Below are 12,320 nucleotides of genomic sequence, written 5' to 3'. Positions count from 1 at the left end.
TAACTCCTGGTAACAAAGAATGTGATTTATTCAAAGATAAGATCTTCATAGAAATGATTGAAGTAAAATGATTAGGGAAGTCTTATCTGATATGACTGGTGTTCTCCTAAGAAGAGGGTGACAGGACACAACCACACACCAAGAAAAGACCATGTGCAGATTCAGGGAGAAGGCAGCCATCTACACACTAAGGAAAGAGGTCAAGAGCAGATCCATCTCTCATGGACCTCAGTAGGAAACAACCCTGCTTATATATGTGTGTGTGTGTGTGTGTGTGTGTGTGTGTGTGTGTGTATGTGCGCACGCACGTGCACACATGAGTGTCCTGGGGATTAAACTCATGGTCACTCAGTTACTGAGTCACATCCTCAGCCCTATTTTATATTTTAGAGAAAGGGTCTCACTGAATTTCTTAGTTCCTCAATTTTGCCAAGGCTGGCTTTGAACTTGGATTACAGGCATGTGCCACTGTACCCAGCTCTGCTTACATTTCGATCTTGGAATTTCTGCCTCCAGAAAAAAGGCAGAATATATTTGTTTATTAAATGGCCCATTCTGTAGAACATCCACTGTCAGTGTCCTTGGTATCATCATCCTAACACCCTCATACCTATGACTGAGCCACTCACTGGAGACACTTGGTTGCCAGCACTGAAGGATCGGGGTGGCCTGAGGTGAAGAGAGAGCCTCCTCCTGGGTCTCACTTCTTGTCAGGGTGGCCCAAATCTAACCACTGATATAGAGCATAAAGATCCAGCGCCTTATTCCACCTCAGGACAGCTGTGCCAAGAAGTTCCATTTCCCCTCAGAGGGCCCTGCCATGACAGCTCAGCCATACTTGAGGTTTCCACTGGAGAAATGGGGCCTTAGAAAAATAAAGATTCACACGTGCATATTTTAAGGAGTCTACCCTGTGATGGACCAGAGAAGTGGCAGGGGCGGGGGTCAGAGCTACCCTGGAGGAGGAAGATCCAGAATCCAGTTCAACACTTTCTCCCCTAGCCTTGGGCTTGGTACACTTTGGAGAAAAACAGATTAGAGGGCCCTGGGTGGTCTGGGGGCAGTGGTGGCAGTAAGGCATCCTGGCTCATTGTGACCTACTTGATTTCTAGGCTTTGCCCCAGGAATCCAGGCATCTTTTCCATCTCAGGGAGCACAGAGGTGGGTGAAGTCATACTCTGGAGGCACCCAGATCTGCATGTGTACCCCAGAATGGCCACTCCAGTCCCACATGAGTGCAGTTGGGTCATGCCCTGGTGGTACTTCAGGTTCTCTTGTGAAGTGGAAACTATCCTCTTTCAGGATTGCAGAAAACACTACATGATTTGTATTCTGTGAAACAGCAGGCAGAACATGCCCACAGGTGGGGCTTTATAATGAGAGTGCTCACTAATCACTATTTCAAACATTCACTATGTGTCAGCACAAATTACTTCCAGAGTCCTCATTTTCTCCATCTCTAGAGCAGAGAGAGCCCTGTGTGGAACTCACAATTGCACCTGTAGAGCTGACTAGGGGTTCAAATTAAGAATAGATGTAGTGACAAAGTGCAGGGAAAAGCACTATGTAGAAATAGGTGGTGGCTTTGAACTTTTTAATAGAGGAGTCAGGGAAGGGATGAGAGTTGGGAGGGGCTGAAACAGGGCAAGTGGTGGTGTTGGAGATAGGAGTATTTTGGGAAGCCCCATGCACAGACTCAAGGAGAACTGGAGGATGGTGGGGGGTTAGGATGCCAGCTTTGACCATATCCAGGGGACCCAATACTCCTCTCCTGCCAAGTCATGTCTCTTTCCCTCCCTGAATTCTGAGCTACTCACCGGTGTCATTCATTCTGCTTGACCCACAGGATTCCCACTGCCTGGCATTTGCCCATCCTGTCCCTTTCACTTGATCCCCTCCCATACATATCACTGTCTTTAGGTCAGAGACTCTCATCATCATGTGTCTCTAAAAGACAACAATTAAACAAAGATATCAGTAAATAGAAGAAAGGTCAGTAGAGGGAAGGAAAGAGGGATAGGAATGAAAGGAGGATAATGGGAAATACTGGGGACTGAATTAGAACAAATTATATTCCATGCTTTTATTATTTTTTCAAAATGAATTTTAATGTTATGTGTACATGAAAAGAACAAATAAAAATTTAAAAAACATTCCCCAGTCATCCAGGGTCATACCCATCTCCTAATTTTTCTCAGAGTCACCTACCCGAAGTTGATGCGGTCCACTCTCTCCTAAGTTCCATGAATCAGGATTACCACTGCACAATTTTGCACATCAGGCTCTGGATCAGACTTCCAGATTTCCAATCTGAGCTCTTGTAGGCATGTACTCAGGTAATCATAATTCACATACTCTCCCTGGGCCTCACTTTACCAGCAGTAAAATGAGTGATATTACTTTCTGCCTCACAGGCACAGGATGGTCTCTTGACCCTCCATACCCAAGGGATTCATCCTCATTTTATAAATGAGGAAACTGAGGTGAAAACTGACACATGGGCAGTTTAAGTAACTTGCCACCATACACCCAGCTTGGGAGAGGGTGAGGATTCAAACCTAAGACTGTCCCACATCAAGTCTGGAAACACAGTAAATTCACTTATTCACTCAGTCAACACATCCCTATGGGTGCTTCCTAGAAGTGGGTGCTTCACACCAAGTCCAAAGATTCACAACCACTATGCAATCTAGTTGGCACAATTTTTCCTAATTTCTCAAGGAGGCTTCTGACTTGGGGAGGAAGGGTGAACTGGACCTGTGGAGACTACTATGTAATCAAAGTCTCCTATTCCAGAGTCCCAGATGACTTCAGGTAGGACCTGATCTTCAGGGCAGCCAGGAAGCAATTACAACTGCTTCCTCAGCTTTCTTCAGGTGAACATTGGTCACAGACAATTCCCTGTTCCCAGAGTGAAAGCGCAGCAGTTCGTGCCAGCTCCACTTTGGTCCTGGGATGCCAATTTTCATAGTCAACCTCTCCCAGCAAACCTGGCACTTCCAACCTCCCTCCAGCACCAAGAAAGCTCCACAAGGGGATTGGTCCTAAACAAAAACAAATCGCCAAATTTGATTATTACTAACTGAAGAGGCTGTTCTAAAATTTCTGCACACTATATAACCCAAATAAAGTCTCATTCTGGAAAAAAAGTACCCCAAAAACCTAAAACAACATTGAAAAAGAACAGTTAGAGGACTTACCTTTCCAGATATCAAAACTCATTATTAAATTACAGCAATTGAAGCAATTTGATACTTGCATAAAGACAGACATACAGATATATGGAGAAGGATTAAGACTCAGAAATAAATCCTCACACTGATCATCAAATTATTTTTGACAAGAGTGTAAAGTCCATTTAATGAGGAAAGAAAATTCTTGTCTAAAAAATAGCGTTAGGAAAAACTGCATATCTATGTAAAAAAAAGGAAGAAAGAAATCAGATGATCAGATGCTTACCCTATTCTACATACAAAAGTAGACTCAAAATGGATCAAAGACCATAACATATGAGCTAAAGTTATTAAAATCCTAGAGAAAGCACAATAGAAAAGTTTCATGACATTGGATTTGGCAATGACTTCTTGTATATGCCTCTTCAGTAAGAACAATAAATTCCTCTCCTAAAACTGAACTGCACCAATATTCTGTGCATCAAAGGACACAACAGAGTGAAAAAGCAATTCATGGAATGTGAGAAAATATTTAAAAATTGTATATTCAATAAAAGGTTATATCTAGACTTTATGAAAAAGTTGACAACAAAACAAAACCACCTGATCAAAAATGGTCAAAGGACATGAATAGACATTTCTCAGAAAAATATATACGAATGGCCAACAAGCACATGAAAAGTTACTCAGTAGGTCATTAGGGAAATGCAAACCAAAACCACAATCACATAGCACTTCAAACTTATTAGGTTGGCTTCTATTAGTGAAACAGGATTTAACAAGTGTTGGTAGAGATGTGGAGAAACTAGAATCCTTATATCGTCTTGGAGAAAATATAAAATGGGCACTATGCTAAGCAGAATAGTGGTTGTTCAAGCAAATTAAAGGCAGAACTACTGTATGATGCAGCAGTTCCACCAACAGAGCCATACCTAAGAGAACTGGTGGAAGATTTGAGGACATATTTGTCTACCTGTGTTGTAGCAGCATTAATCACAATAGCCACAGGGTTGTAAGCCACCCAAATGTCCCTGAGGGATGGATGCTTAAAAACTCTAATCTCTGCATCCCATGGCATATTATTATTCAGTCTTAAAAAGAAAGGAAATGTGGACACAGGCTACAACATGAATGAACCTTGAGAACACTGTACTCACCAAGTCAGCCAAAGAAAAGTGCAGTATGATTCCACTTATATCAGGTACCTGGATTATTTAAATTCATACAGACAGAATATAGAATGGTGGTCACCAGGGCCTAGAGGAAATGGGGGATGAGATCTTATTGTTTATGGGGTATGGAGTTTATGTTCCAGAAGAAGAAAAGAATGCTGAAGATTGGCTACAACAGTGTCAATAATTAATACTGAGCTGTACACTCAATATGGTGAAGAGGTCAAATTTTTATTATGTATATTTTGCAACAATTAAAACTGCATATGTTGGTCAGTGCCAGGGGAGTGGTGGCCATTGTCCGTGGTTGCAGTGAGGCTTTCGCCCTGGGCCATGGGTCCTCTGCACGAGCTGCCACCAGAGGTCAGTGGACCAGAGAGTGGGGGCCTAGAGGTGGCACCTGCGGTAGAAGTCGGCATGGCTCCAGGGCGGGTCTACTGCCTGCCTTTCCATGCCGGCTTCCCGCTCCCTTGCTCTCATCCCGCAGCTCTGGAGGGTGCAATCTGTCCCTGCCACACAGGGGGACTGCGAGCCAGGTAAGGTGGGTCACTTGTGGGGTCCACCCAGAGGGCACTAGCAGCCCGTTAACCAGGCGTGCTGTGTTTCCCACGTGTGTGGGAACAGCCCGGGTGCCTGAGCGTGAGGCGGTGGGCAGACATCAGATCGCCAGGGTGTGCCAATGACCCACTGTGCTTTTTGTGCTCTGAGCCTGGGGACAGAGGAGAAAGCTCCAGCGCCAGCCTGTAGCCTGGGCAGTCCAGTTCTGCCTCACAACCAGGCCTCTGACTCGGCAACTTGGGGGCGGCAGTGTCTTTCAGGCTAGGAAACAGAGGCTCTGGGGCAGGAGGTGCTCCTGGACAGGCATCTGGTTGATCCAGCCTCAGGGATGGTGGCCATCAACCTGTGGGTATCCTGGGGTGCCCTATGGGCCAGTCCTGGGGGATGGCTGCTATTGACCCATGGGCCTTCTGGGTTCTGTGTCCTCAGGACCCTGTGTGGCACATGGAGAGGAGCAACAGGAAGGGAGGAGGGCTGCTGGGCACCCAGCAGACCAGGTCCAGGAACCAGTGACCTTTGAGGATGTGGCTGTGGACTTCACCCAAGAATGGGGTCAAATGGATTTTGTGCAGACTCCGTACCACGATGTGATGCTGGAGACCTATGGGCACCTACTATCTGTGCACAATCAGATCGCCAAGTCCAAAGTCATCCCCCTGTTGGAACAAGAAGAGCCTTGGTAGGTGGAGCAGACATATCCTGAGAGCACTTGTCCAGAGTGGATGAGAGGTGTGAAAACAGTGTGTTGATCCAAAGAGTGTGGTTTTGATGAAGAACAATCCCATGGCATGAAGTAGAAAAGATATATATAGGATGATCCTTGGGTCTCTAGGTTAGGAGTTTGGGGATGTAAAGAGTAATTAGAAATATGCCACACAAACCAGAGTACAGCTATGAGGCAAGAGGTCTTATGCAAAACCAAATCCTATCTCAGAGAAGTTCTGAATTCTGTGAAATTGGGGAAGAGTACAGCCAGAATGTAAACTTTGTTCTATGTCTGAGTGTTTCTCAGAGCATTTCTGTAAACCTGATATGCATGCTGAAAGCTGGAGATGTAACTCAGTCATAATGTATGCACATAAGATTATCTGTGAAAACAGTGGTTATGACCAAGCTCTCTACCACATCTACCCTATTCACCCTGTAAAAATGCAAACTGGGGATAATTTTTTCAAATGTACTAATGCAGTTAAATCTATCAATCACATAATACATTTTGGTGATCCTAAAGGAATGCACACAGGAGAAAAACTGTATGAATATAATGAGTGCCATCTAATCTTAACCAGAACCCATCATTAAATGAACATTCAAGATTTCATTTTGGAGAAAACTGAATGATTACAAAGAATATGAGAATATATTTTACTTCTCTTCCTTTATTTTACTTCTCTTTCATCAAAAACTTGCTGCTGTAGATACAATGAGTGGGAGAAAGTCTTTGGGTATGACTTGTTCTTCACTCAACACACAAGCTCTTGGTTTGCAGAGAAGCCCTATGAGTACCATGAGAATGCTTACCTGATTCAGCACAAGAAAAACCATGCTGGAGAGAAGCTCTATGAATGTGACAAGTGTGGAAAAGCTTTCAGGAATCATTCTGCCCTTACTAAACATGAGCAAAGTCACACTGAAATAAAACCCTACAAATGGAGTAAGTGTGGAAAAGCCTCTAGTTGAATCTTGTTGTACATAAGAGAATTCACACTGGAGAAAAACCTTATTTATGTAAAGAGTGTGGTAAATCTTTCAACAGGAACTCCCATTTTATTAAGTATCAGAGAACTCATACTGGGGAGAAACCTTTTAATTGTGATAAGTGTGATAAGGCTTTAAAGGATTACTCAGCCTTTAGTAAACACTAACAAACACACTCTGGAGCAAAACCACGTAAATGCAGAGTTTGGAAAGTCCTTCAGTTGGAGCTCCATCTCATTGCACATCAGAGATCTCATATGGGGGAGAAACCCTATGACTTTGGAGTGTGGCAAAGAATTCAGAGAATTCTAAGCCCTCACTAAGCGTGAAATCATTCATTCTAGAATTAAGCCCCATGAATGTAACAAATGTGGAAAATCCTTCAGCAAAATGGTTCACCTGACTAGGCATCAAAGGACTCATACTGGAGAAAAACCCTATGAGTACAATAAATGTGGGAAATCCTTCAGTCCGAGCTGTCCTGGTTGCTCATCAGATAATTTACAATGGTGAGAAACCCCATAAATGTAATCAGTATGAAAGGTCCTTTAACTGTAGCTCTCATTTTATTGCACACCAGAGAACTCACTATGGAGACAAACCATAGAGATGTAATGAATGTGAGAAAGCCTGCAATTTGAGCTCTTCCCTCATTGTGCACCTGAGAAACCACACTGGGAAGAAGCCCTACAAGTGTAAACACTGTGATATAACTTTTGGTAAGAATTTCTCCCTCATTATCCGTCAGAGAATGCACAGTGGAGAGAAGCACTTCATATGCAGCAAGTGTGGAAGTGCCTTCAGTGGTCACTCGACCTTGCTTCAACACCAGAGGAGTCACAGTGAGGAGAAATGGTCCTTGAATTAGTAAGAAAATTTTCATTTCCTGCACATTTGATAACTCATTGGAGAAAACCCTCTAAATACAATCAAGAGGGAAAGCTTCTCATTAAGAATTCAATAAGACCCCCCCCAATTTAATATTTGGTAGGCGATATCTTAGAAGAAATGGTGTGAATGAAAAAATAGGGAAAGTGTGTCAGCAGTCATCAGCACTTTCAGCATCATAACATCACAGATAAGAAAGCTCTGGGCTCTGCACATAGTCCAACAGGAATCTCTACTTGAGGACATGATGGGGAATGAGGCACACTTTAACAAGTTCTCTCACCCCTTTGTGATCAGTGGGCTTTGTCAAGGATGGCCTCATGCAGAGAATCATGTTATGACTGGAATGTGCTTGTCATTGATCTGAAATATTGGATGGAAATTCTTATGACAATATATTGTGCATAATTACAGAAATGCAGATAGATTTTGCTACTATAAGAGGAGTGTTTAGGTGCCTTTAAGGGGTAGAATATGGGATACTAATCTGAATTTAAGAAAGGTAATAGTATAGTTTTGAGTGGGGTGTTTGCTCTTAGTCAAGAAGAATCCCCTTATATGAGATGAGCAAGTAGGAACACTGAGGGTCAAAAAGGTGCTGCTTGGAAGAGTGAGACTGGTGTTGGGTCAAAATATGACACCACGTGGTGTGCCAGTGTCCATAGTGCCTGTCCCTGCTCATGGGTGGTAGTTTGTAATTTGTTTTAGGCAATCACTGTAAATTATAAATTTGGACATGGCTTCAGTATACATAACATGAAGGAATTAAAAGGACATGTGTACATAGCTACTGTAACATCTAAAAATTGTGTATATGGATAAGGACCTGTGAGACCCATGGAGAAATTAATCCAGCTAATTTAAAATGCTTTTGTTTTATTTTTCAAATACATATAGCCCTTACCATATGCTGTTTTGTGTTAAATGTTTTTCAGATATTAACTTGTTCAATCCCATTGGCTAGGTACTACTACTATCCCAGTTTTACAAGTGGGGAACTGTGTCAGAGATGTTGGGGAGTCCATCTCATAAGGAGTGGGACGAGGTTGGTTCCAGTGTCTGTGTCCCTAACAACTGTGCTCTGCTGTCTCTCTAGTGATACATTACCCTCCTGTTCCCCCTTTTGTTCAGTGTTCCTATAGTAGAGATTTGATAATAAAATCCAAGTAAATTCTAACAACAACAACAACAAAAACTCTACATGCTATATGTATATCTGATCATCTCCACCCTCTGCTCAGAACCCTCCTGTGGCTCCCATTCACTCACAGAGACAACCCAAGTACTCATGAAGGCCATAGGTTTTGCATGAGTTGGACTCCTCTGTATTTCTGTCACTTACTCCATACACAGTCAGGGCTGACCTCCCTTCCTTTTACTTGGCTCAGTGGGCACAGTCTCATCTCACATCTTTGCACTATTTACTGTACCCTTCACCTGGAAAACTTCCCCCAGAAATTTACAAGCCTCAAAATCACTTTCCCTGATCATCATATTAATAACAGCACACTGCTATCCCACCCTACCCAACTTTCAATATACCCCTTTTTGCTGTATTTATCTCCATACTTTCCTATAGCCTCGACCACACTGCTTATTTACCTATTTACTTTATTTCCTGACTTGCTGATATACTGGGATCCTATACTTTTTGAAGTCAAAAATTCTGTTATTCAGTGCTCTATTCCCAAGATTTCAAACAGTGTCTGGTACACAGTAGGTGCTCTATAATTATCTGCTGAATAATTATCTACTTCCTATGTTGAAGTTGCAATGTGTCAGAATAGGTAAAGCATTTAGCCCAGTGCCTGATTAAACAAACTATAATCTATCCCTGCCCTGGAATATTATTATTCAGCCTAAAAATGGAACAAATTTCTGACACATGTTTTAACATGGGATCAGGATCTGAACCAGATCCTCCCCAGATGCTATACTGACACTCTCCTACCTGCAACTGTTCTCCTCAATTGAACAAACCTACTAATTCCTTCCATGTTAGGGCTGAACCAGAAACTTCTGGGCCTTTCTGAGGGATCCCTGATGTGTTGCAAGTTTCCCAAGTAGAATGTGGTACCATCCTGGAGCCAGTTTCTTCAACAAAAAGGAACAAGCCATACACAGAGACAAATACACAAAGATTCATACCTATAGTCCCTGAGCATGGGGGTTAGCAACAGGTCCTAACCTCCAAGCTACCCTTGGGGGTTACGTGCCTCTCCACAGGGCCTCCTTAGTGATGCTCAGTGCTGCCACCACATACAGCCACCCCTAACACACACATGTGCACAGGAATCCAGGGATAGGAATGATGCCGGCCCACAAGGTCTATAGCCATGCAAGGTCTTGATGTAACAACTCACATGCCAATACCACAAACACACACAGACATGATAAGTCTTACTTACATATATTCATGCATCACACAAATACAGACTCATACAAAAAGTTACACACATGCAGACACAAATATACACAACACCTAGGAATACTGTTGTGTATGTTCTCATATACACATAGAGCCACATGTGTTCTCATACGGCCACATGTGTGCATCCACGCACACTCACATAGTCCAGGCATCTGAATGCTACTTCAGCCCCCACCACTATGAATGTTCCCCTTTTCAATAGGGCCTTAATGATCCTAGGCTATGAATCTAGAGGCTAGACTAAGATCCAGTCTGACCAAAGGAAGAGTAAAATGGCAGCAAGGCAGCAAAAGTCTTTGACTTGCCCTGCCTGTGTGGGTAGGGAGGGGGATGTTGGTGCAAGATTATTCTACCTGCAAAGGAAGCAGTCCACTGATTCTAACCTAGGATTTTCTGGGAGAGAGTCCCCTGACTCATCCACTTATCAAAAGACAGATTTTGAGGGAGTGGGAGGGCTTCTTTAGGTTACTAAACTGAACTCCCCTCTGCTGGACTCCCTTTTGCAGCCCCATTAAAAACCAACCCACCTACTATCAGACCTGACCATCTTCAAGAGCTTGTCTCTCCTCAGAGACCCCCTCCTCATTGAGACCTGTATCCCTGCTTCTCCATAAAAAAGGGTTTCACTCAGACACCCCAAGTTATATGCCCTCCCCATGCCTAGAGTGTCTTCACACTACATCTGCACCTGCACACAGCTTAAATACACCAGGAGTATTCACAATCCTGAAGTCTCCCCCAAACTCAGTCACTGGTCACACCCCAGGCCTGAAGGAGGCAGAAGACTACCAGGTGAGCCCACCCCTGAGGTGATTTCACCCTGCAACCAGGGCTCACACCTCCTGGAGCCTCTGTTCTTTGCCCCTCCCTTCTCCTCAGGATTTTGGCCCTGCAACCTCTGCCAGTTCTCTGTTTCTGGGAGACTAATGGGTCAGTGAGCTGTGGAAGCAGCCCCTTGGATGTCCTCCAGTTGACCCACTTCCACCTTACTAGTAGAGTGTGCAGCACTGCTCACCTTGAATCCTTTCTGGAACTTTGGAGGCCGTGGAGACACCAAGACTCCAAGCTCTGTGCAACTGAGGTGGATGGGGTGGCCAGCAGGGACTGCCTATGGAGATTGGCATGAGCACTGGTATGGTCATGCCCTTTGGACCTCCCCTGCCACCAGCTGACCTGCTGACATCATTTTTCTCAAAACATCTGTATTATAGAGCATTTATATTTAAATCTACCAAAAAAATCTCTTCCATATGGGTGCTTTATTATTTCTATCCTATCCTTGTACTAAATATTGAGGTTGACTCACTCTTCACCATCCATGTATTATTTTGTCCTTGAAAACAACTTTTACTTCCATAGGCCTATAATCTCTAAGATTTATACCAGGTTCAAAACTGTAACAGGGGAGTCTTAGAGAACATACTGATGAAGCAAAGCACTTTATTGGTTAGTTCAAGGAAGAAAATACAATATGGGTACAGATCCCATAGTTTTAAACTACACCATTACCCACGGTCTTTCTCCAATATTAGTGGGAGGAAATGGAGGTAGTGAAGGCATAAAAAATGGGAAGAGTAATGAACAAAATATGATTGGTGATATTTTTCTAATTTCTAAAGAAATTAAGTATTTTCATGGACACTTTGCACTGTACATAGATTTATTGGTTGAGGACTCTACTGATCCAGGCTCTTCATAGATTGTTTTATTATTCCTGGTTGTGGCTTGATGCCTCATGACCTCAAGACTGCCACAGGTCGAGGCCTCACACCCAATATCAATTTGGAAAGAAAGGGGTGTGGGGATAGTTGTATCTGTTCCCTGAAAGTCTCATTAATCTGAACTGGGTTACATCATCATTTGTACTGCAAGGGATGTTTAGAAAATTCAGTATCTGACAAAGGAGAACAGGAATATCTAGATTAGATTTAATCTGTCATTCTTCTGCAGGTGCAAAAAGCCACCTCTTTGTATAATATAGTATGGAAATTTGGGGAGTTTTAAGAAATCTCACGCTATGATGACCACCTGATCTATCAGGACTGGTTCTTCTGGGGACCCTGTTAATTGAGAATGAGCATCTCGCATTGCCTAGATTCCAATGTGGGAACAAATGAAGGAAAATTTCAAAATAGTAGATGGTGAGTGGTGACCCTAGTGACAGGTTTATGAGTCTCCTCCCAGGTATTGGAGCAAAGAATTTTTACTCTTAGGATGGACATGCTGTGTGAAGTGATGGAGAAAAGAACAGCAATATTAGGCTAATGATGAGATAGTGAATACGCTAGTTTGCCAAGACCTGGTGACATCTGTATAATGGTGAATAGGAGCCCAGGGTCCTGTGGTTTTGAAAACCTGAAGTCAAAGAGTGAAAGAAGTCAGCTCCAGCAGAATTTTAAG

This window comes from Sciurus vulgaris (genome assembly GCF_902686455.1).
Source record: "Sciurus vulgaris genome assembly, chromosome: 12".
Classification (NCBI taxonomy): Eukaryota; Metazoa; Chordata; class Mammalia; order Rodentia; family Sciuridae; genus Sciurus; species Sciurus vulgaris.
Note: the sequence above shows the minus strand (reverse complement) of the source record.